At 37.1% G+C, this 23351-nt stretch overlaps 1 protein-coding gene across 1 annotated transcript in view; it reads right to left on the bottom strand.

The window, feature by feature from the left end:
- Positions 1-23351, bottom strand: part of LOC105623605 (cilia- and flagella-associated protein 58-like) — a 322608-nt gene that overhangs the window by 185101 nt on the left and 114156 nt on the right. The gene's annotated exons all lie outside the window — the stretch shown is intronic.

Here is a 23351-nt window from a genome sequence, read left to right as displayed (position 1 = left end):
ATTATAAATTAAATGTATAAAACAATTCTATAAATAACACATATTGTTACATTACAGTTGTAAAACATATTACATTATATGTTTCGGCTCTTATAATAGATTGAGTCATCCTTAGATAATACAAAATTCACAATCTTGAAATTCATTTCCATTGTCATAGAAAGTTTATCAATTTATATAGCGATTGAAAAACTTTCATCACGATTTTTATTTATATTTTATTATTATTTATATTTATATTGTTTTATACATTTAATTTATAATATTATAGTTCTTACATTTATACTTAATTACGTTGACTTTTACATGCCCTATACATCTTTGTATTGTCTTTTAAAAAGCTAAAGCGCAGTTGTATCAATGTCATTTTGACTTTAAGCGAAACTTAAAACTCTGTCTCGTTTTAAAGCCAAAAAGAGATAGAGAGAATAAGAGTTTTACACCTTGCTTAAAATCAAAGTAACGTTGGTGCAATCGAGCCTAAGAGTCTTGTATCATTTGTTATTTGAAAGTATATAATTCAGGGTCATTGTTCGTAATGGAATCCCTAGAGTCTACCTCAGGATTACGTTACGAACAATAACTCTGAATTATATGATTTCATTATATTCTATTAGTCCTAATAGCCCTTATGTTAATCAATCTATACAATGAATATAAAAATATTTTTTTATCATTTGACTTCTCTCTTTGGACTTAATGTGATTCTCGCCCTTGAAAAGATTTAATTGTATCGTATACATCACGTCGATACTTTTATGAATCGACGATATTATGGTGGGACAACATTTTACAATAGTTGCTTATGATACAATTATAACATTAGTTCCGTTTTTAAATTTGCGATTAGATTATTAAATTATTAGATTAATTGTGTTGTTGTACAAGAATCTACAAGAACTGCGTAATATTGTTTCAAATTTACAGGATGCATTACCAAAATCCGGACAAATCGAACAATTTCTTTTTAATAAACAAAATATTTTTAATGAAAAATTAAATATTACAAAATATTAAAAAATCCTTTTACATGGCACTTGGGGAATCCTTGTAGAGCATAATTATACGATATCCATTAGCTTAAATGACGGCCTCTATTCTCGGTCTGAAGCATTCGCACGCACGCACGCATCCATGCCTACCTCAATAACGGTCCTTAGACTCAATAATGATCACATTGGGATGCCGAGACTTGTTTGTGACCCTTTCATCTATCAGAACACGCAACGGTTGTCCTGGGTCATCCGAAATCAGCGCTTGAATCCTTTCAACTACACTCCATATGTAGTAGTCCAAGGGATTTAATAAATCTGGGCTGTTGCGAGGCCAGAATTCCTTGGATCAAAACATATTGACATTGTCTGAGAGCCAATTTTGAATCAAATAACTCGTATGAGTCAGTGCACCGTCTTGCTGAAAAATATATGGCCTTCCGGACGCCACAGTTTCCATTCACGGCTTCACTACGTCCAGAACGCGCAACGATTGCCTTGGGTCATCCGAAATCAGCGCTTGAGTTCTTTCAACGACTGCGGAGGTCCTCGCAGTGTGTTCTTTCGAGTGTCTCTTCCTCGTTGGCATCCTGAAACCTTTATTGGACTGTTCTAAAACCATATTTTGCCACGTCATGAACAGTTGATCTCGGGGTATCCAAAGAACCGAATTATTTCCGTTGCTGAGCACCCAGCGCGAAAGTCTTCGATGATCACGGCCTTTCGATTATATACTCCTCGCTTGGTTTCAACATCCATTGGCCAATGAGAATATATATTGAATTTGAGAATATATATTGAATTGTTTACTAGAATCAGGCTTTCTCGGACGACAACCTCTGGCGGAGATACAATAGAGCGAAAAATTTAAATTGAAATTTGTCCGGATTTGATGACCCTGTATACCATTATTGTAATCTAAACACTTTTATTTTCGTATTTAATCTTGTTGTTTTGCTTTGTCAAATAATCGAGCGTTTTATATTATTGTATGTATGAACGTATACATGAATGTATGTATGTATGTATGAATGTATGTATTTACGTATGCGCATACGTATGTACATATTGTATAAATATTGTATGTACATATGTATAAACATATGTATATATGTACGTATATACCTGTCCGTAAGAAAAAAAAAGAATAACAGATGTGTGCAGCGTATATTTTCAGCAATTCGACAGGCTGCAAATAATCATGGCTACATTATAAAGAATGCTGCAACGGTATGAATGATAACTATATCGCTTTTCTCGTAGTGGCACTTATGATATAAATTGTTTTTTATACAACGACTGCCTGTAGATAAATCCTGAGCAGGCTCGCTGCAACTTGATATTGTAAAGGAATTTTAATGATTAATTAAATAGGGATTGAAACGATTAATGAAATGAGTGCATCGCACTGTGCGTTTACTGAGCAGACGTTACTTGACAGCTACGGGCTAAGTTGGAAATTGTAATCAATGTTAGTTCACTGAGTTATGGAGATCGTCCTGGGAGATCATCGCTGACACGAACTGCCGCTATCTTTCGAAGCGTGGAAGCTCTACGAGCAACGATGGAATATTTACAAGATTCTTCAAAACGAATACAAAGACAGTTTTATTTGAGCGTTGGATCGCTAACCATTAAAGTTTGCACGCTGAACGATGCTACGCTCGTACGTCTCGATTCTTCGTCCGTATGCATGACTGAAACGATATTACGCCGTATGTTTGAGTTTTACGGGTGTATCGACGTTCGAATTAGCTCGACTCGTCGATATGATCGATGTCAAGTATACGCGATTCTCTAACATTGCGTCCAAAGACGTTGTATGCGATAGCGACATCATCAATGGACATCAGCTCGTCGAACACTAACTATTAACTTTAGTATAAACTTTTAGTATAAAGATTATGCATTTCGCAGATTTCTTCCATGTCCAGATCCATTCTTGGAATGCCAACGTTTCGTGAATCTTGCAGTCCAATTCATCAGAGCGAGGAGCAGCTTGATATTGAACTGTTTCTCCAGGTAATTCTTTTTTTATATATTACGCTACTTGTTGGAGTAGTGGAGGAAAAGAAGAGAAGAGAATTGTGGGGGAAGGAGGAGAGGTGGGGAAAATCGGTCAGTCCTCAATAACCGGGAGAATAGTTTTCCATATTTTATTTATGTTGTAGCCATTATCTTTATTTAGATTGTTAGGATGTTTTTGTATCTCTGTGGCTTCTTTATATTTTCTTGGAAAGTATAATGTAATGTTGGCTATTGTGATTGTTTTGTCAAACAGTATTTGATGTCCTGTTTCAATGTTGTGTTCTGATAATGCTGATTGCGTGACATGTTTTAATCTGACATCACGTTAGTGTTCTTTTATCTATAAGTTGATCATTCTTCCAGTTTCTCCAATGTATACTTGCCATCAGGAACAAGGTATTTATACACTCCTGCGAAGCTGAGTAGAGATCTTTGATTTATAGGATTTCTTAAGGTTTATCCAATCTTTTTGGGTAGTTTAAAGATAGTTCGGATATTGTATTTGTTTAATATCCCGCCAATTCGATCTTGTTCTTTTGACATGAGAGAATGGATTCTTTCGTCTGATTGTTTGTCAGAAACCATTGTCTTGTTTGCATGTTTATTGATTATCTTTTTTGTCGTGTTCATTTTTCTGTAAAACTATTTTTAAATGATTGAGTTCTGTTTGTAGATGTTCTTTGTCAGAGATGTTGAAAGCTCTATGTACAAGTGAATTGATTGCAGATTGTTTTGTGCTGGGTGGTGGTGTGACTTGGCATGTAAGTATCTATTTTTATGTGTTGGTTTTCTGTACATTTGATGGCCTAAGGTACCGTCAGCTTTCTTGGAGACAAGAATATTTAGGAAGGAGAGTTTTCCGTTTTCCTTTATGTCTCTAATAAAATGGATATTTGGATGTTGATTGTTGAGGAAAATAAGGAATTTACGGAGTTCGGCTCTGCCGTGTCTCCATATCACGAATATATTGTCTATATAACGCAATCAAACTTTTGATCTTTTGGGTGTTTTTCTGAACATCTACAGACAGAATTCAATCACTACGTCAAAGGAACAACAGATCGGATATTAAATAAACACAATATCTGAACTATCTTTAAACCATTCAAAATATATAGGACAAATCATAAGAAATTCTAAAAATCAAAGACCTCCACTCAATTCCGCAAGAGTGTACAAAATATCTTGTTTCTGCGGGCAAGTATATATTGGAGGAACTGAGAGAATGGTCAAACTACGGATAAAAGAATACCACGTGATATCAGGTTAAAATACGTTATGCAATCAGCAGATGCGTCACGCAATTATCAGAACACAACATCAAATACTGTTTGACAAAACGTCTACAATAGACAACATTACATCATACTTTCCAAGAAAATATAAAAAAGCCACAGAGATACAAAACATCATAACAATCTAAATAAAGATAATGGCTACAACATAAATAAAATATGGAATTACTATTCTCCCGGTTATTGAGGACTGACCAATTTCGCCCCGCTCCTCCTCCCTTCACCCACAATTCTCTTCTTTCCCTCCACTACTCCAACAAGTAGCATAATATATAAAAAAGAAATGACCCGAAATAGCTCAGTATCAAGCTACTCCTCACCCTGATGAAGTAGACTGCAAGGTACACAAGACGTTGGAATTCCAAGAATGGACACGGAAGAAACCCGCGGAACGCATAATTTTTACATAGAAAGTATCCGTGGAAGAATATTATCAACTTCAGTATTTAATAGGTATGAAAAAAAATAATGTAATAAAATGTGAATAAAAAATTTTTCGTTCACTATATGTACTTTCTTTACTTCCCATTCGACTTATCCTATGCTATCCATTGTAAGAAAAAAGAAAAAAAAATAACAAATATGAAAATTAACTCGCACAATTTGGTTAAAATTAATGTTTTTTTATATCATTATGCCCACTACTTGGCAATGTCGCAATTGTATCAAAATTACATTGATGATTGATGATTATTATTCGTATATGACATGTCAAATAGTTTTGCGTACGAAAAGAGAAAAGGAGATAGGAGAAAACAGCAATGCAGAGAGAAAAATAGTAAGTATATGAGACAGCGTCCACGGTTATGACGGCAACCCGCAACGCATTTTGGGGTGAGTGCAGCGTAGCGGCGGCGGTGGCGGCGGCGGTGGCGGCAGCGGCCCGCGACGCATTTTGTGCGGCGGCTGCAGTCTCTCAATGATACGTGATGTCACATGGCATCATTGATATTCTCATCGCATTGTTTACGTATACACTGATATCGCCGAAACCTTCCTTACGAGTATCCTTTGCACTTACTAGAATGCGCTCCGTGTTCCTCTCAGAGGACCTGGCTTTCGAATCTCCCCAGTTATACTATTGGGAATACAAATTAGTTCGGTCCGTTTCCCTAAAGATTGCTCCAGTTGTGAATGGTTCATAGTGATAGCTGATTTTGGCGGTTTCAGAGAGATTAAACATCTGTTAATAATATTCGGTTTAAATCGCTTTGAGTTTCATACAAAAACCTTGATTTTTAATATGTTTGAAATGTCGAATTTTGTGTTAACCAAGCAGCATTTGCGGGACATTTTGATTTTCTGTTTTAATTGATCTGATCTTCTCTGATTTTCTGCTCTGGAAGAAAAGTGCGACTGAAGTCCATCGAATGCTTGTCGAAGTTTATGGTGACACTGCTCCTGATAAATCATGTAGGTGGAAACCATCAAATGGTTTCGACATTTCAAGGATGGAGATTTCAGCATTGAAGAAGCCTCGCTCTGGACAGCCAAAAAAATTCGAAGACAAAGAATTAGAGGCATGACTCGAAGAAGATCAGAGTCAAACGCAAGAGAAGCTTGCAGAATCATTGGGGCTGACTCCACAAGCCATTTCTGTACGATTGAGAGCCATGGGAATGATTCAAAAACAAGGAAATTGAGCCTTATGAACTGAAACTGAGAGACGTTGAAAGGCGATTTTTTGCGAACAGCTGATTCAAAGATAACAGAGAAAATATTTTTTGCATCGGATTGTGACTGGCGATAAGAAGTGGATATTCTACCCCAAAAAGAAAAAGTACTACGCTAAGCCCGGTCAATCATTGCCATCGATCTTAACATCAACATCACAGCCGAACATTCATAATTCGAAGATTATGCTCTGTATCTGGTGGGACCAAAAGGATCTTGTTTACTATGAACTGTTGAACCTGGCGATTTTATGGGCGATCGGTATCGGCTACAATTGATTCGTTTGAGCCGAGCATTGCGAGAAAAACGGCCGGAATACGAGCAAAAACATGATAAAGTTATTCTTCTTCATGGCAACGTTCGGCCTCATGTCGCTAAAGTCGTAAAAAAATATTTGGAAACACTCAAATGGGATGTTTTACCGCATTCGCCGTATTCTCCGGACATTACTCCTTCTGATTATTGGTTGTTCCGAAGGATGCAGCAAGTCACCGGTTCACTTCTTTCTCAGAAATCGAAAATTGATTCCAAAATTGGAATCCAAAAGACGCCTCCAAAGACGAGTCATTTTTTCGAGATGGAATTCGAAAATTGCCTGAGAGATGGGAAGAAGTAGTAGGCAGCGATGGACAATACTTTAATTGATCTGTTCATTCATTTTGTTTTGAAATAAATGCACAAAAAAACGGACTGAACTAATTTGTACTCTCAATACTATCATTTTTTAAATTTTTGTTGTTAACTTTTTAACGAATAACAAGCGATAACTAAAACCTGTTAAATGTTAACGTTATGACCTTGATAACATATATCAAGTTCAAGATCATCGGAAAGGTTTCTTCGGAAAGTGAACATTTACCTTCATGAATTCTTCATTGGTTTTTTTTCTATTTATTTGGTTATACCTTGAACAGATCTAATAATCTAATGTCTTTTTGTCATTAAATAAATGTTGAGTACTACGTATAAGTTCCAGAATTTTTTATTTCATGGGAAAATGGAGAAGAAGGTATAGAAAGATCTTTTTTTTTTGACTCTTTTTTTGAGATATCGCTCTTAGGCAAATGTTATAATGCACTTGAATAAATCCTAGATGAGGATCAACAGTACTGATACTGCAGGCCTTGTTTTTTCTCGCTTTGTCGTCGAGGAGCTTTGCAAACTCTCTAATCAGGATATCGCAACGGATGTGATGGAGCAGTTCCGTGTGAGGGAAAAATCATTACTTCCTCAAGTAATCTCTAGGTACCGATAATTAAAGTCCTCTAGAATGTAAGTAGGAGACTAATCACGACTGCACTAGAAAAACCAGAACAAGGGCTGAATTCTCAGTTGTAATGGACATTGACAATCTCCAAGCAGAACTGACTCTACTCCGACGTAAGAACGGGCTCATTTGGCTCGGAGTTGAAGCATGCAAGAAAGGAAATAGGGGACAACGGCATTGAGATTACCTTCCAGCAATCCCCGTCATCTGCGATAATTTGGGAGATATTTATTGATAATTTGCGCCTCCGTTTTCCTTTAGGAATGTTAAATTCCTAACGGCGGAAGAAGAGTTTGCGATTTCAGATCTCTCTTTCAAAAGCTTATAGGGAGGCGAGTGTTTACCCGCCACCAGACAGAGAGAGAAATGGAGCGAGATCTATCTTCGAGAAGCTTTCAATAATTCTTTTCCCTCATATCTTTGTGAAGATGAAGTATACGTAGCGTGATTTTAACATAATTCTTTTTCCTTCTTTTTCAAAAAACAACGAGAAAAGAAAAAGAAAATGGGACGGAAGTTTGAAGTAAAACGTATTTCTGATCACGTCCACTTTGAGTTATTTTCCAAAAAAAATTATTGAACCTCCTTGCACGATGAGAAATGCTGCGACCATTCCCTATAGTAGTAATCATTTCATTTAAATCAGGGGAACCTATTCTATGGCTTCTTTGAGACCCAACTTCTTTTGTCTTATAATCTTAACTTATGTTTCCCTTCTTTCAGTGAGGCCTCAAGAGGCCTCTTCTTTCTTTTATGGTTCTACTGAAAGAAGGGAAACATGGATTGAGGTTATAGATAGAAAAAAGAAAACGATAACTCGCAAGGAGGTGGTGATAACCAGAACTAAACGCTCTCGCGATTGCACACAAAGAGTAATCGGATCATTAAGGTCGATATTTCCTGGAGCATAAGAAGAAGAAAAAAAGAAGAGGAGGAATCTCTTTAAAGCAGTGCACAGTGACGGTTATTCCTGATTAAACAACGGCTGTTATGAAGCCTATATCGTTAGAGAAAAGATTTCCTTGGAATGACTTGGGATCTCTAAGTGCTAATTTTGGAGATCGCTGGATCTGACGGTGCGGCAAAAACGGATGCTCTCGCTGCAAAAAAGGCGATTAAATAAGGAAAACTATATAGTACTATAAGGCAAAATAGACTCCGGGCAAAACAAACACTCATTACTTTATGTTAGTATACTATATGTTAGCAAGAATTGAAACAAACGTAACCTCACCTGTTTATTGTCTGTCGCAAGCAATTGAGTTATTAGGGGAACGCATTTTGATAGATATAAAGAATATAAAATTCGAAATCGACGATAAACTTTCGTTATTTCAAGGTGAGTTTTTCTCCATAAAATCACACTTTCATAGGATTGTAATTATTATATTGTGTCCTTTAAATGCATGTGTGTTTGTTTGTCTTGCTCTATCACGAATTTCGTAAAATAATTACTACTAGTTTTGATTTTATTTTGATTCTTTTTGAAAAATCCTTGCCGGACAAAATAAAGCCAATTTGCTGGTCACTTATTCATTTTTCCCATCATCTCCCATTATCTCGGTGGTCGCAAAGATTTGCACATTCGGGCTAATTCCGGCGAGCGATCCCCACCATCGCTCGAACTGCCGTAACGCCTTGGATTAGGAGCGACCCTAAAAATTTCTATTGTTAATTTATTCATAATTTATTCCTTAATGATATACTTATACAATATCTTAACGTGGTTTTCTAATATATTTCTTATCTAATACATACAAAGAAATTTTTATGTTAAGAAAGTTAGAAATAAATTATTTAAAAAAACGTTTCAATAATAATTTGGCGGAAGGTGCGCTCCCAATGTATTTCTGATATATGGATGCTCCTGAGCCAGAGCGTCATGAGCGTTCATCATGTGAAATTTGTACAATTTCGGGCTGATTTTGATGATCCTCTCCCCCATCCTGCCAAAATCAGGCCGAAATTGTGCAAATCTTTGCAAGCACTGACTTACCTATTATATTTGTTCTATTATTTCTGCCTATTATATTTTTCATCCTTTATTATTATAGATGGTCAGTAATTAGAAAAGAAAAACTAATCAAGGCCGGTAGAAAAATCTATACAGTTTGCCATGCGAATCTGAAAATTCTGCGAAGAAAACAGTTAAAAAACCTATAGTGAAAAAATATAAGTATTAATTTTTTAATTATTTCATTAACTTATTAATGATGCATAAATATATGTGCCTATTGATGTTTACTTTGTCCTGTCTCTCTATCGCTTTATCCGAGTCGGGTCGGAGCAAAGTGAAGAATCATTTTTCCTATAACCATATCTTTATTAATATTTTTAAACTATCAAATGTTTAAAAGTTCTGTTTATTATATTTTAAGCTTTAATAAAGTACATTTAAAATTAGCACATTGTTTTTTGTATTTATCAATCAGTAGTAGTTTTTTTAAAATTCTTTAATCTTTAGGGTATCCATTTTGCCCGGGTTTCTCCTACCTAGTTTACAATAAAAAATTACTTCCAGACTACTGCTCTTATAGATTTTTAGACACTGTAAACGAAACCGCAAGCAAAAAAATTGTAGAAAGTTAAATTTCTAATTGAGATTTAATATATATAAAAAATAATAACCTTTTTTAGGCTTTCACGGGGATTATTATCAAAGATACAGAAGGACTTATCGCAGTATCTTTATTCATTGCTAATGCCAACATTTCATGAACCTTGCCATTCATTTCATCAGCAAGAAGTGCACTGATATTGAGCTGCTCCTCTGAAGAACTCTATTTATATAGACATTGTTGAGAGAAACGAAGGTATGTTAAGATAGGAGAGAGGGGGGACTTCCTCCTCATTGTGGTATGCCACTTTGGTGAAAGGGCTTCCTTCATTTCTTTTCCTCACTGGGCTGGAGCCGCTGCCAGTGCTTGCTGGCATCCGGGCATCCGACTCAGGAATGGTGAAACGGAGAATGCACACCGTACGTAGCCCCAGTTAGATAGAAGCGCTGTGTACAACCTCCGAAAAGAAAATCGTAGACCAAGAGGGAAACTGAACTCGGAAAGAAAATTGTATACCTGACTTGGAGACTTATAAAACAGCTCTATCCACAACAAAAATATGGAGAACAAAGAATTTCTATCGCAAGGAGATCGGATGGCTCGTGCAGCCTGTGGGGATATTGCCCCTTTACCGATCGGATTATTGGCGAATCCTGTGAAGGACTACTCACGTTATGCACCGCAGATGACAACGGCATCTGCAAAAACTCAGCTCATAGTGGTGGAAGTTAATCTCTCCTGGGAGCTCAGTATTTTCGACTCTGGAATCGGGTGATCGAATCCGATATCTGTCTACATCCAGGGAAGAAGTATATAGAGGGTTCGAGCGAAAATCCATTTCCCTTCACCTGTAATGATCTTAACCAGCCCCAATGATCTTAACCGAGACAGTGGAAGGCGTATCTTCCAAAACTGTCGGACCTTTCAGTACGTTTGGGTTGGGTCTTTTCGAGCAATGGATCATCAAAAGAAAATTGGCTCGTTGTTCTTACTGGAGACTTCTTGGAGATCGTCGAGGCGGACAGAGAGAATGACAGAGACACGATTCGGTGGGCCGAAGATTCCTTCGAGGCTAAGCAGGATTCGAATCAGGGCACAAACCTCGCGGGTAAAGGGAAGAACAGCGAAGACCTATTCCCGGAGAAGCAGATTCTCTGCATTGAGTAGGAAGCAAAAGCGGAAAGTGTTGATCTACGAGCCCAAAGAAAAAAAGGAGGAGGAGGTTGATCATCTAATAAATGAACATCGTATGTCCTTCTCCTTAGTAAAAGGTCGGCAAGGAGCAGGGAGGTGGATCTTTATAAGAAAAACTGAAAACCTCCCTTGTTGACATTGCTGCGAGAGTAAAGCTCGCCGGCTTAAAGAGGATAATCCGGATCGAGACTAATCCGAAAAGCACCTTCAGGTGTTATATCTGGGAGGTCATAGAGAATCGGAACAAGGGGAATAAGGGAGAGTTCGCATCTCGGCCCTCTTTCCCTCGATGATAGAAGATATGGAAGATCTTGATCTCCCATATCCAAGAAGGAAGTTCCCTCTTCCTTCTTGGACATTCCCCCCGGGAAATCACAGCCCTGAGCTGGACTGATTCGGCGAGGGAACAGAAATTGGCTCTGGAAGCAGTTAGACTCACGATAAAGAGAGGATCTACTCCGTCCTGGATCCATCCAGGATAATTAAGGTGACCTTTAAAGCAAAGAAGGAGGGCCTTCCTCCCTCTATATCACTAGCCTCCCTACACCATTCAATTACATTAGGAAGGAACTTAGATAGATACTGCCGGAAGTCTTGGCCTCGGTCTGATGTCCTCCGGATCCCATCCCCAAAAGAGACTGCTAGAGAAAAGGTAAGGAAATGCAAGAAAGAAAAAAACTCCCTCCTGAGCCTCAATCCAAAAAATGCGGGAAACCGATGAAAGCGGTCGGTAAAGGACTAATCTCTAAAACCATGAAATCATCGGCACCTGAATCGGAAGGAGGAATGCAGACGCGACAGAAGAACTCTGAAGAACTTTGGCTTGAACTCCCCTCCCCAAGCGGAATGGATAAAAGTTGTTCAGAAGAAAACCCAACAAGGCGTGAAGAAGTCGAAGAGGTGACAGCCGTTAACGACAACAAACAGAACGACTCTTCTAGGATCAAATTCGGGGCGATCCTCCTCCAATTTACTCTTGCAATTTTATGTACGATACCTACTCGAGTGCTTAATTCGCATGGCCTCTGTGGCGTGGGATTGGAAACGTCCAATCAGCGCGTCCCAGCTTATGCCGTAACTACTAGTACGCCTGCAGAATGTAAGTTCTGTCAAGCAACTCACTGGTCGAAGCGAGCGACTATCCACGCTCTATCAGCTAAGCAGTCGCAGCTATCTTCCTATCATACAGATAACCATTCATGTTTCCATGTCTCGTAGGAGGTATCCCTTAAACAGACTTTGATCAATCCATATACAATTCTTGACACAGCTAACATTCTTTATTCACGCGTAACCACCTTTATCCATGCGTAACCACCTTTATTATTTCCATTTCACGCACTCTGCCATTCATCTATCAAGGTCTCATCAATCATTTTTTTATACTCCGTCAAGCTTTTCTCATTCATCGTTTCCTCAGTTATCCCTTCCACACATGTCACTCTCTCAGTCTTCCTGATCTGAAACATATTCACACGCCTTTTTATCTCGTATATCCAAGGTAATTCTCCCATCAGCACTTCCGTAGCTACAGTAGACATGGTTCTACATTCATACATGCATATAATCTAACTCTTTCACACTGTTCAATCATCCTTCTTGCATATGTATATTGCATCCACTCGTGCCACGCGACCGCACCATACATCACACGCTGTCCTTTATACAGAGAAGGGCATTTAAAACAGGTCACCTGAATAATTCGCTTGTTTTCAACAATAGAAGAAAAAGTGTCAAACAAAAATTGCTTGGTTTCGACGGGCACATAATATGTCAATAATTGTTTTGTAGGTGAAGGCGTAAAGGTTAGGTAAAGGTCAAATCTGTTTTTTAAATGGAATGAAATATGTTTTTTATTTACATTCTAATAGAGCATTTTAATGAATACGATGATCTATAATTGAAGGTCATTCAAGGTTACGCAAAGTCAATAATGGAAAATAATTGAATATAATTAAAAATAAATTCCAAGGCACTCTTCAAATAATTTTGTGTCTTCTCTTCTTGTTGGTATACGCTAATCGTTCAAGTTCATCACGATATGTAAATAAACATTGAAGGTTTTATTTAAACATAACAAGATTTGCTGTAATTGGAAATAAATTGTTTAAAGGTATTTTTCGAATATTTCACTAATTTATTTATTTGCACACTTACCGTTACAACAAGTATTCAAAATGATGATGAACATCGACGCATTTTCTGAAATATGTCCATATACATAACACTGCGTGACGAATTTCATTCGGATTTCAATCGTAACGCATTATTCTTCTTATACGCTCCTTCTTGTTATTAGCATTCTGTATATTTGTTGTTTTAACTTTCTCCACAAATAAAAATCCATAGGTGTTAAATCTATGAGAACGTGTGCCCCACTGTTATTTTCTGACCGATCAATCCAACGATCCAAATTTTCTGTTTAGCAATAATCCGTTCGGTAATAATCCGTGCAGAATGAGCAGAATCCATCTTGTTGGACCACATTGATTGTACGTTCAGTGAAAGATCTTCTAATAATAGTTGCAATATTTCTATTAAAATCTGTGCATACTTGCGACTATTTAATGTTCCATCGATAAAATAACTAATTATATCATCATTAAGAATTCCGGTCCAGATATTTATAGATCAAAGTCTCTGCCTGTCCACTTCATTGTTTGTAAATGTAGTTTCGTAAATAAGATTTTAGTGATAAACATATCTTCTTGTAGTGCCCATTCATAGAATTATACATGATTTTGAAAATCATTGCCATGTATTATAACTCTTGATGAAGTGAGATATGGAAGGGATGAAATTTGTTGGAATGGATTATTCGCAGAACACTTCGTCGATTTACAATACCACTTTCACATTTAAGCTGTACTTGTATTGATATGTAGATTTTTAATATTATAGCGGCTGAAATGTTCGAATTTCTGTCATCAGTTGCTTTCTTGATTTGTTTGCGTTTTTTATTACCACGTTCCAACCATTTCCTGCTTCTTGAAAAGTTTGTACTATATTTGAAAAAACAGAAAATGAGATATGGATGGGACGATCAGAAAATTTTTCAGCACACAAACGTACTGCTTCTCTCATAATTTGACGACATTCACCATAGATGAAAATTATATTGACTTTTTCCGCTTTCGTATAATGCATTTTGCAAGACTTTCGATAAATGAATTCAAACATGCACTTTGATCGATAAATGAATTCAAACTGATCGGTAAATATGGATAATGCTATGTGCGATTCAATTTAAACAGTAAGTAAAATATTTACACACACTTGAACGATTAGCGGTATACCAGCAAGAAGAGAAGACAAAATTATTTGAAGAGAACTTTGAAACAATTTATTTTCAATTAAATTATTTTCCATTATTAACTTTGCGTCCATTATTATAACCTTGAATGACCTTCAATTATAGATCATTGTATTCGTCTTAAAATGCTCTAACCGAATGTAAATAAAAAACATATCATTCCATTTAAAAAACAGATTTGACCTTTGTCTATCCTTTACAAAATAATTATTGACCTCCACTTACAAAACAATTATTGACATCACATTATATGCCCCTCAAAACCAAACAATTTTTGTTTGACACTTTTTCTTCTATTATTAAAAACAAGCGAATTATTCAGGCCTGTTTTAAATGATCCTCTTTGTATATCATTCTTACCGTTTTCTCTTTCAGACCCCATTCTCTTTTCATAACTCTCCTTATGAATGCATTCACTACTCTTTCATGTAATCCTTTCACATGCACACCAAAACTCATTCGTTCACTCCTAATTTAGATATCGTATCTCAAACGTTAACGTTTTTTATCTACTCTGATAACACATCTCTCTTTGCTCTTTGCAAACTTCCCTTTCATACCTACTGTCTTCCTTTCCGATACTTTCATTCCTACTCTTTCTCCCCATACAGTATCCATCCTCATCCATTCCGTCCCTTTCAGTTCTATTTCCTTTTTGCTCGATTCTTCGATTAGCATGAGCATATCGTCCGCATATGCAATTCACATCATACCCATTTTCGTCCAGCTCATTCAAATCGTTTATCATAAAGTTCCACACTGTGAGTCCACAGATTGAACCTTGCGGGCACCCTTTCTTAACGTCCTTCCATACAATATCGTTTTCACTCGTCACACCTTTCTGTCTTTAAAATAATTTGCCCACATTGTTATTTCATCACATTCAACTTCGCGTATTCTGTTTAGCACAGCTGTCCATTCCATTATCAAACGCGTTCTGAAAATCCACAAATACACCTATTACATACTTTTTCCTTGACTCATTCGTACTTCTCTTTAGTATCCACGCATCATCCACACTCTTACTCCTAAAATCATACTGCTTCTCATTTACTCGTATTCTCGCTCTTATATGTATTTACCTTTCAATCATCATCCGTTTCAGAACTTTTCCCAAAAAGGACAACGAGCATATCGGACGATAGGATTTGAGATCCGTCTTTATCTTTTCCGGGGAATTTATCAAGATCACTACTTTATTCTTCTTCCATTCATTCGTAAACACTCATACAACATTTGCAGAGGGCTAGCCAATCAGACTCTCTTGACCATTTCCGCAAATAATTCATTCCATCCATTCCAGGCACTTTTCTACTACACATACTCCGCATCGCACGTTCAATTTCACACCACTCAAATTCCTTATCATCATATCCAAACTCATTTTCACTTTGCATCACACTATCCGGAAAAAACTCATTCAGCAAAACATTCATAGTCTCTTCCCATCCATCATTCTTCTATTTACATTCATCGCATTCATCATATCCGTCTTTCTTTTCCTTCTGTACACCTTGTACATGAATCTCTATTCCCTTTCTAACAAATTCCCTCCAGTCATTTTCTTTCTGTTGCATAATTTTTTCTTTTTCTTGAATTCTTTCATACAATCACTATATCTTAAATATAGACTTCTTTTTTCTTCGTTTCTTAATCTTGTCCTCTGATATATTTTTCTTTTCTTTCTCATTTCCTTTCATTTCTATTCCTTATCCATCCTCTCAAGGGGATGACAAGGAAGGCACTGAGGAAGGGGAAGGTTGAGGACAAAGTTCGACGGCAATCTCCCAAATACGTCGAGATCGCAACCAAGGCCACGAGATAACTCTCAAGGATCTTGGTTCCGACGGTCTCAATGCTAGGAGGGCCTCATTTATGAGATTTCCGGTGAGGGAGAAGTAGCGAAAGCTAATGCCCTGGCCATCATAAACTTAGCCGCGCCTTAAGCGACGAAAATATCTCGGCCTTGCAAAAAGATTGAGATCCTGATCATCGGCTTCGACGATTCCACTTCGGTGAAAAAGATCCGAGAGCGAAGGCTGGAGAGTGCGCCGCGATCGATGTCAAAATCACTCAAGAGCGGCCCTAACGGGATACTCATCGTACAGGGGGACAGGTTGCTCTCGCGGTGGCTAAATAGGCTAAATGGCTAATAAGGTGCCCGGAAGAAGAAGTTCTTAATTGGAGAAATGCTCGCACGTGTGTGCTTGTTACAGCAGTGCATTATAGTGCAGCTATCGCTGCTTGGAGAAGAGACACATGCGGGTACAATGCAAGTCCTACTAACTGAGACGATGCCTCCGATACGGGGAGAAAGGGCATTCCATCAAGATATGCTCCAAACTGCAACAATGTCCGACATGTAAAGAAGTCGAAAGGACTAACTACCGTATAGATGGAAAAGCCTGTTGTGCCTCAAAAGAGAGCAAACTGGTAACTGGCGAATCGACGCCCCCCCGTATCAATGAAAAAAAGTAAGCCAAAGAGGAGATGTTCATAGACACTAGAGTTTGGGGGGAGGTTGGAAGCATACCGCTGGTAATTCCTGGCCTCCTCTTTCCATCCACAGACTGCCAGTTAGCAGCGGTGGAGTTTTTTAACGGGTATGCGGTGCTCCTAGATTCCTCCTACAAGAGAGAACAGGAACACTTAATCCCGCAGTACCTTCGAGTTAGGTCCATCCCATATCTTTCTCTTTATAGTGAGATAATTCCTTTCGGAGATCATTGCTTTCAGAAGAGGGTTAAAAAATTTTCTTCTCCTAAAAAAAAAGAAGACGACTTTCTTAAGCTTATCAAAAGAGCAGTCTTCCATATATCCTACTTACATTATAACCTAAGTTTCTGTTCAAATTGTCCGGATGTTTCTATATTTCTAGAGCTTTTCTGTACTCCTTCAAAAAACATGATATCGTTGTATATGCAATACCCGTTTTATCAAATAATATTTAATGTCCTGTCTCAACACTATGCTCTTCTGATTGTGTGATCGGCTTGTGATATTCCATTGATTCCTTCATGCGCTCGTTAACCATTTTTCCGATTTTACTGATGTACATTTTTCCGTAAGAGCAATATTTTGTATACTTCCGTGGAGCTAAGGTTTTTAAACTTTAGGTTTTTAAATTTTAGGTTTTCTCAAGATTCGTTCGATCTTCCTGAGAGACTTAAAAATAATTCTGATGTTGTGTTTGTTCAAAATCTTGCGATCGATTTATTGTTCTTTTTATATATGGGAGAATAAAGAAGCTTCTTTTGTTTAACCTTTCCTGTAGTTATGAGTTTTTTGTCTCTTATATTTGATGATTATCCTATTCATATCAACAATTATTATATTCCAAATAGTTTTATGTAGGAAACGTGAGAGAGCGGCAGAAAGGTGGAGCTCCTCTCTGCACTCCCACTCGGATTTAATCATGACCTAACTAAACTTAATCAAACTTCATCTAATTGAGGGTGAACCTCTGTTCGCGTGGAAAGTTGCACACCCATAAGGAAAGTAGGTTGAATCTAAAATACAATAAATTAATAATAATGTAAGGTATTACTCATATTTGCAATGTTGACGGATACATTTTAGCCATAATTGTAAAGTCTCGCGTAAGTTATAACTTTGAACTAGATATTGAACATTTCATTTCTTCTAGAAAGATACTTTTTGTAATCAAGAATTCGAGGAGAACGATATTATCAAATAGCCAAAAACTCGTATAGATGTATAATGTGTTATCGTTGGTGATTACAACATTACTAAATGGAGTGCTAGTAGAGGTAAATAGAAGTATATATTATCAACAAAGGTTGAGGTCATTGGAGTTTATTCTCTAATGGAAAGCTTTACTATACAAATTATCTATAATAATAAATATATACCTACACCAGTAGACTTTTATAGTGTAAATATCTTAAAAGCTATAAGAGGTCGCCACCTAGTTGTTGAGGCAAAGTTACTCAGAATCATGATCTTGACAATATATATCAAGTCAAAGTCATCGGTGTGGTCCTCCCCTCCCTTAAAATACATAATTAAAACTCTCATCAGAAATTATCTAGATATTCAATTAGTTTCAAAAAAATAACGGTTAGAAATTATAATATCCTACCTCCTATTGATTAAAAAATGAATATCATTTGCTCAGAAAATTTGATTTTTTTTCGTTAAAGGCATGGATTCAAAGTCCGCTACAAGCGCTCCTATTACGAAAAAATTTCATTTAAATTTATTTTTGGAATCGCTTACAAGCACTTTAACTCCATTCTTTTAACATAAAATTTTCCGAGTGAATAGCACTTATTTTAGTCAACACAAAATAGAATACAACTTCTAACCGTTACCTTTTTAAAACTAAGTGGACATCTGGATTACTTCCCTTGTCAGGTTATAATGTAAATAAGATACGGAAGATTATTTTTTTGATAAGCCAAGGAAATCCCTCTCTTCTTTCCTCAATATATTCTCGCTCCTTACCCTCTACAGCAGATCGGCAGATGAGCACTGCTAGCGGGCACCCAGCTGCCTGCGGGTAATAGTTGATCGTGCTGGGCAATAGTTGAATATCTTTGGATAATAAATGATATGAGAAGAAATAATAAGGAGTGTCATATGGAATACATTTTCTTTTTCTTGTACAACTTCGGTTCATATATAAATATATAATAGAACAAAAATAAGATAATTAAAAAAAATAATTAGAAAAATAATTTTTACAGTTTGAAATTCTTTTGCATTATATATAAAATGTTTATGTAGATTTTCTTTCTTTTTACAATCACTGATCGACATAATAGAAAAATATTAAGAACTCGAAAATAATTAAATAGAACAATTTTTGCTTCGCTTTTAAATAAAAATTATAGGTTAAGAATACGAGTAAAAATGTACATAATAATATAAAAAATAATATAAAAAATATATATCATCATATAATAAATAATATAAGAAAAAGGCTCAAATAATTAATAAAATTAATAATAAGTATAAGGCTACGAGCCAAGCCAGGCCTTAATGCTATGTTAATTAAAAAAATAAAAGTTTATTACAATAACGTTTCGATCTCAACTGGATCATTCCCAATGTTATACTAGACATAATTTGAAATTAACTAATCATTTAAACGACAATAGTATGACGAAATATATAATCTGATTAGGACAATAATTGTAATATTATAAAAAAAATCTTCATTGTCCTATAAACATTATGTATGTGAGCCTTAATAGATATTAGGTGTACAACTTTGCTTCCGCCGTTTTCCTATAGATGTCTTTAGCGGTAAGTGGAGGTCGAAATAAATAGATCATAGACGTCATACAATAAACTTGGGCATCTGTCAATATAACTCTATAGAAACATTAATCGATTTGTGTCTGCATCATAAAGTTATTCTCGATTGAAAATATCAGTTTACGAGCCAAATTCTCGTCATTTGCGGGAGGTTTTAATTTTTTGCTTCAATATGAAGAAATCTGCGGCTGAGGCTCATCGAATGCTCTCAAATACTTATGGTGAAGCCGCTATTAGTGAAAAAACGTGTCGTGAATGATTTCAACGCTTCAAGAACAGTGATTTTGACGTCCAAGATCATGCTCTGTATTTGGTGGGACCAGCTCGGCGTAGTGTATTATGAACTGTTAAAACCGACGAAACAATCACAGGCGATCGGTATCGAACGTAATTGATGCGCAATTGAGCCGAGCATTGAAAGACAAACGGCTGCAATATAACGAGAGACACGATAAGTGATTTTGCAGCATGACAATGCTCAACCCCATATTGTGGTCAAGACATACTTGGAAATGGGAAGTCCTATCCCACCCGCCGTATTCTCCAGACGTTGCTCCCTCTGACTATCACTTGTTTCGATCAATGGCACACGGCCTGGCTGACCAGCACTTCCGGTCTTATGAAGAAGTAAAAAATTGTATCGATTCGTGGATAGCCTCAAAAGATGACCAGTTTTTTCGACGCGGGATTCGTACGCTACCCGAAAGATGGGAGAAAGTAGTGGCCAGCGATGGACAATACTTTGAATCATAAGTGTATAATCAGTTTTTTACAATAAAGCCTCGAATTTCGGAAAAAAACGGCGGAAGCAAAGTTGTACACCTAATATGTAAAATAGATGTATAAAAGTAAATGCTCCATTATTCGGAAAAGAACTTGAAATTGTAAAAACATTATGCCGCTTGATGACTTACAAAGAAATCTTAGAATGTAGTCGTAAAGTTTCAAAGTAACGCATTTGATCTGACAAATAATCCACTTGGAGTATTGTTTAGAAACATAATTAAACAAAAACTACATACAAATTTTAAATATCACGATTCCTTAACTTAAAAGTAACAATAAAGAAGTAACAATAAAAAAGTAACAATAAAAAAACTCAAGGGAATAGGCGCTATTCAAGGTGCGCTGGTTGTTCAAGAATATTTCTCAATATACAAATTATAAAAATTAAATTTATTGAAGAGACCGTAGAACAAACAAAATCGTTGAAAAGATAATAATTTTGTATGTTTTTTTCGGTTAGTCTTCTAATCTTCTTTAGCGAAAAATATACGCAGAAATTACATACTTAGTATTGATCATTGTCTACGCATATAAAATTGGAAGATGTAAACTTTTTTGCAATCTCCAGGGAAGCCAAATTAAGTTCTCTTGAGAATACATTCTCTTGTTAGATTCATGGCCAGTTAGGTTCGTGGCGGATCGCCTGAGACAAGCATACCTGCGGGAAGGAATTAATTCGGAGGGAAAGATCCATTCTGCCGAGGGATCGGGACCTCATTCGGGAGGTAGAGTTCCGCCGCTCCGTGGAGGGAACTATTTGTTTAGCCTTCCTTCGGAGACTCCTGATGCAGCAGTCAGGGAAGCTCTGATCACATTGGTGATTGGATACACATGAGACCTTACTTACCGCATGACCCAGGTCATCACCATGGATCATGGGTGTTTTGAAGCCTACCTTTATGAGATAGGATATGCCGATGTGGTGGTTCGCCGATGTGCACCCATTGTAGGGAGAAGAGGAAGCAATTGATACAGCTAGACGCTATTGTTTTACTTCTTTTGAGTGAATCGGCGTGTGGCACTCTTCAACGTCCTAGGTCTGGACGTGTCTGACAGGATGTACGGCGCTATAATTAGGGCCACTCTGGATTCCTCGCGATTCCTTTACGGCTCTTCCGGACTTCTGCGAGGTCGTGATGAGAAGGAAGGAGCAGGCAGAGCGTGAGCGTCGGGCTCTGGAGAGGCGGAGGACGATCCTCGATGGCTAAGCATAGAGGCATGTACAGGGTGGGCCATCTAGCATTTGGAATTTCAACTACCGGTTATTTTGAGTTTGAAAGGCGTAATAACATTTATGACGTATCAGAAATTTAGTTTTTTGTTTGACATTTATGAAATGGGTCGCTATATGCTTGAACAAAATTGAGAAATATTGAAAACTTACTTCCAAAATGGTGAGTCTTCAACCCAAACTGTAAGATATTTACGTGGAAAATTTGGTAGAAAAGAAATGTCTTCAACGCAGTTTGTGAATCAATTTGTGAAGCGAATTCGGCAAACTGGCTCCTTATTGGATAAAGCAACTTCACGTGTTCGTCCAGTAAGGTCAATCGAAAACATTGCTGCTGTTGCTCAGAGTGTGCTTGAATAACCATCAACATCAACTCGCCATCGTTCTCAAAACTTGAACATTTCACGCACTTCTTTGAGAAGAATTTTGAATAAAGACCTCGGTATGAAGCCGTAGAAAGTTCAATTAGTGCAAGAATTGAAGCCGCATGACCATCCGATGCGTTTTCGGTTCGCCCAATGGGCTGAACAACGCTTGGTTGAAGATGAGCATTTTTACCGAAAAATCATCTTTTCTGATGAAGCTCATTTTCACCGGTGGTTATGTGAACAAGCAGTATTGTCATATTTGGAGGTCAGAGAATCCGCACGTTATCATGGAAAAGCCGATGCATCTACAACGAGTGACTATTTGATGGTTTTTGGTCCGGCGGCATCATTGGGCCATTTTTCTTCGAAAATGAGCAAGGAGCTGCCGTCACTGTCAATGGCGAGCGCTACCGCACGAATTCTTGCTTCCCAAATTTGAAGAGGAGGACACAGACGACATTTGGTTTCAACAGGACGGCGCACCTTGCCACACAGTCAACGCTACAATCGATCTTTTGCGCCCTATCTTCGAAAATCGCATAATCAGCCGAAATGCTAATATCAATCAATTAGCCACTTCGCAGTTGCGATTTGACTCCGCTGGACTATTTTTTATGGGAAATTTTTTATGGGTCAAGGATGAGTTATTACGCTAACCAGCCAGAAACGATTCAAAAATTAACATGAAATCAAAGTTGCCATCGATGAAATACGCGCCCATAGAGTGGAAAATGTATTGAAAAATTGGGTTGATAGAATGGGGTATTGTGCAGACAGCCGTGAAAGTCATTTGAATGAAATTATATTTCATGTTTAATGTCAATGTACTACCTTTCCAATAAAGCCATAAACTTTGAAAAATATTCATGCGTTTTTTTTTAGAGCTAAATTAAATTCCAAATTTTAAATGGCCCATCCTGTATAGTGTAAATAGATAGGTGTAATTTTAATTTCTTAGATTAGGTTTTCTGGCATAGGTTACATTTGAGGTGACTTATGATTTGGGTGCATCCTGATGAAATACAGGATAGACGATCCAGGCGAGCACTGAATTAATCTTGCGGAAGGGTCGGTTTATAGAGGGAGTTTTTTAGCGAGACAGGCGATGGTATCCGCTGTCCTTCCTTACTAAGAGGACGCAGAACCATCGAATCTCACACACCTAGGAAATCGAACGTCATTCAGTTCTCTCTTTGGGAGCATCCCGATGATGGGTTTTGCGAAAATTTTTCTCCTCTCGCAAACAAAAATATACTCAATATTAATATAAAATAAAAGTTAAAATAGGTTGAAAAACATAACAAGCGAAGTTATGTCCTAGTATATGTATATGTGTATATACATATACTATATATATATATA

Source organism: Atta cephalotes (genome assembly GCF_000143395.1).
Source record: "Atta cephalotes unplaced genomic scaffold scaffold00060, whole genome shotgun sequence".
Classification (NCBI taxonomy): Eukaryota; Metazoa; Arthropoda; class Insecta; order Hymenoptera; family Formicidae; genus Atta; species Atta cephalotes.
Note: the sequence above shows the minus strand (reverse complement) of the source record. Positions and strands in the feature narration are given on the sequence as shown.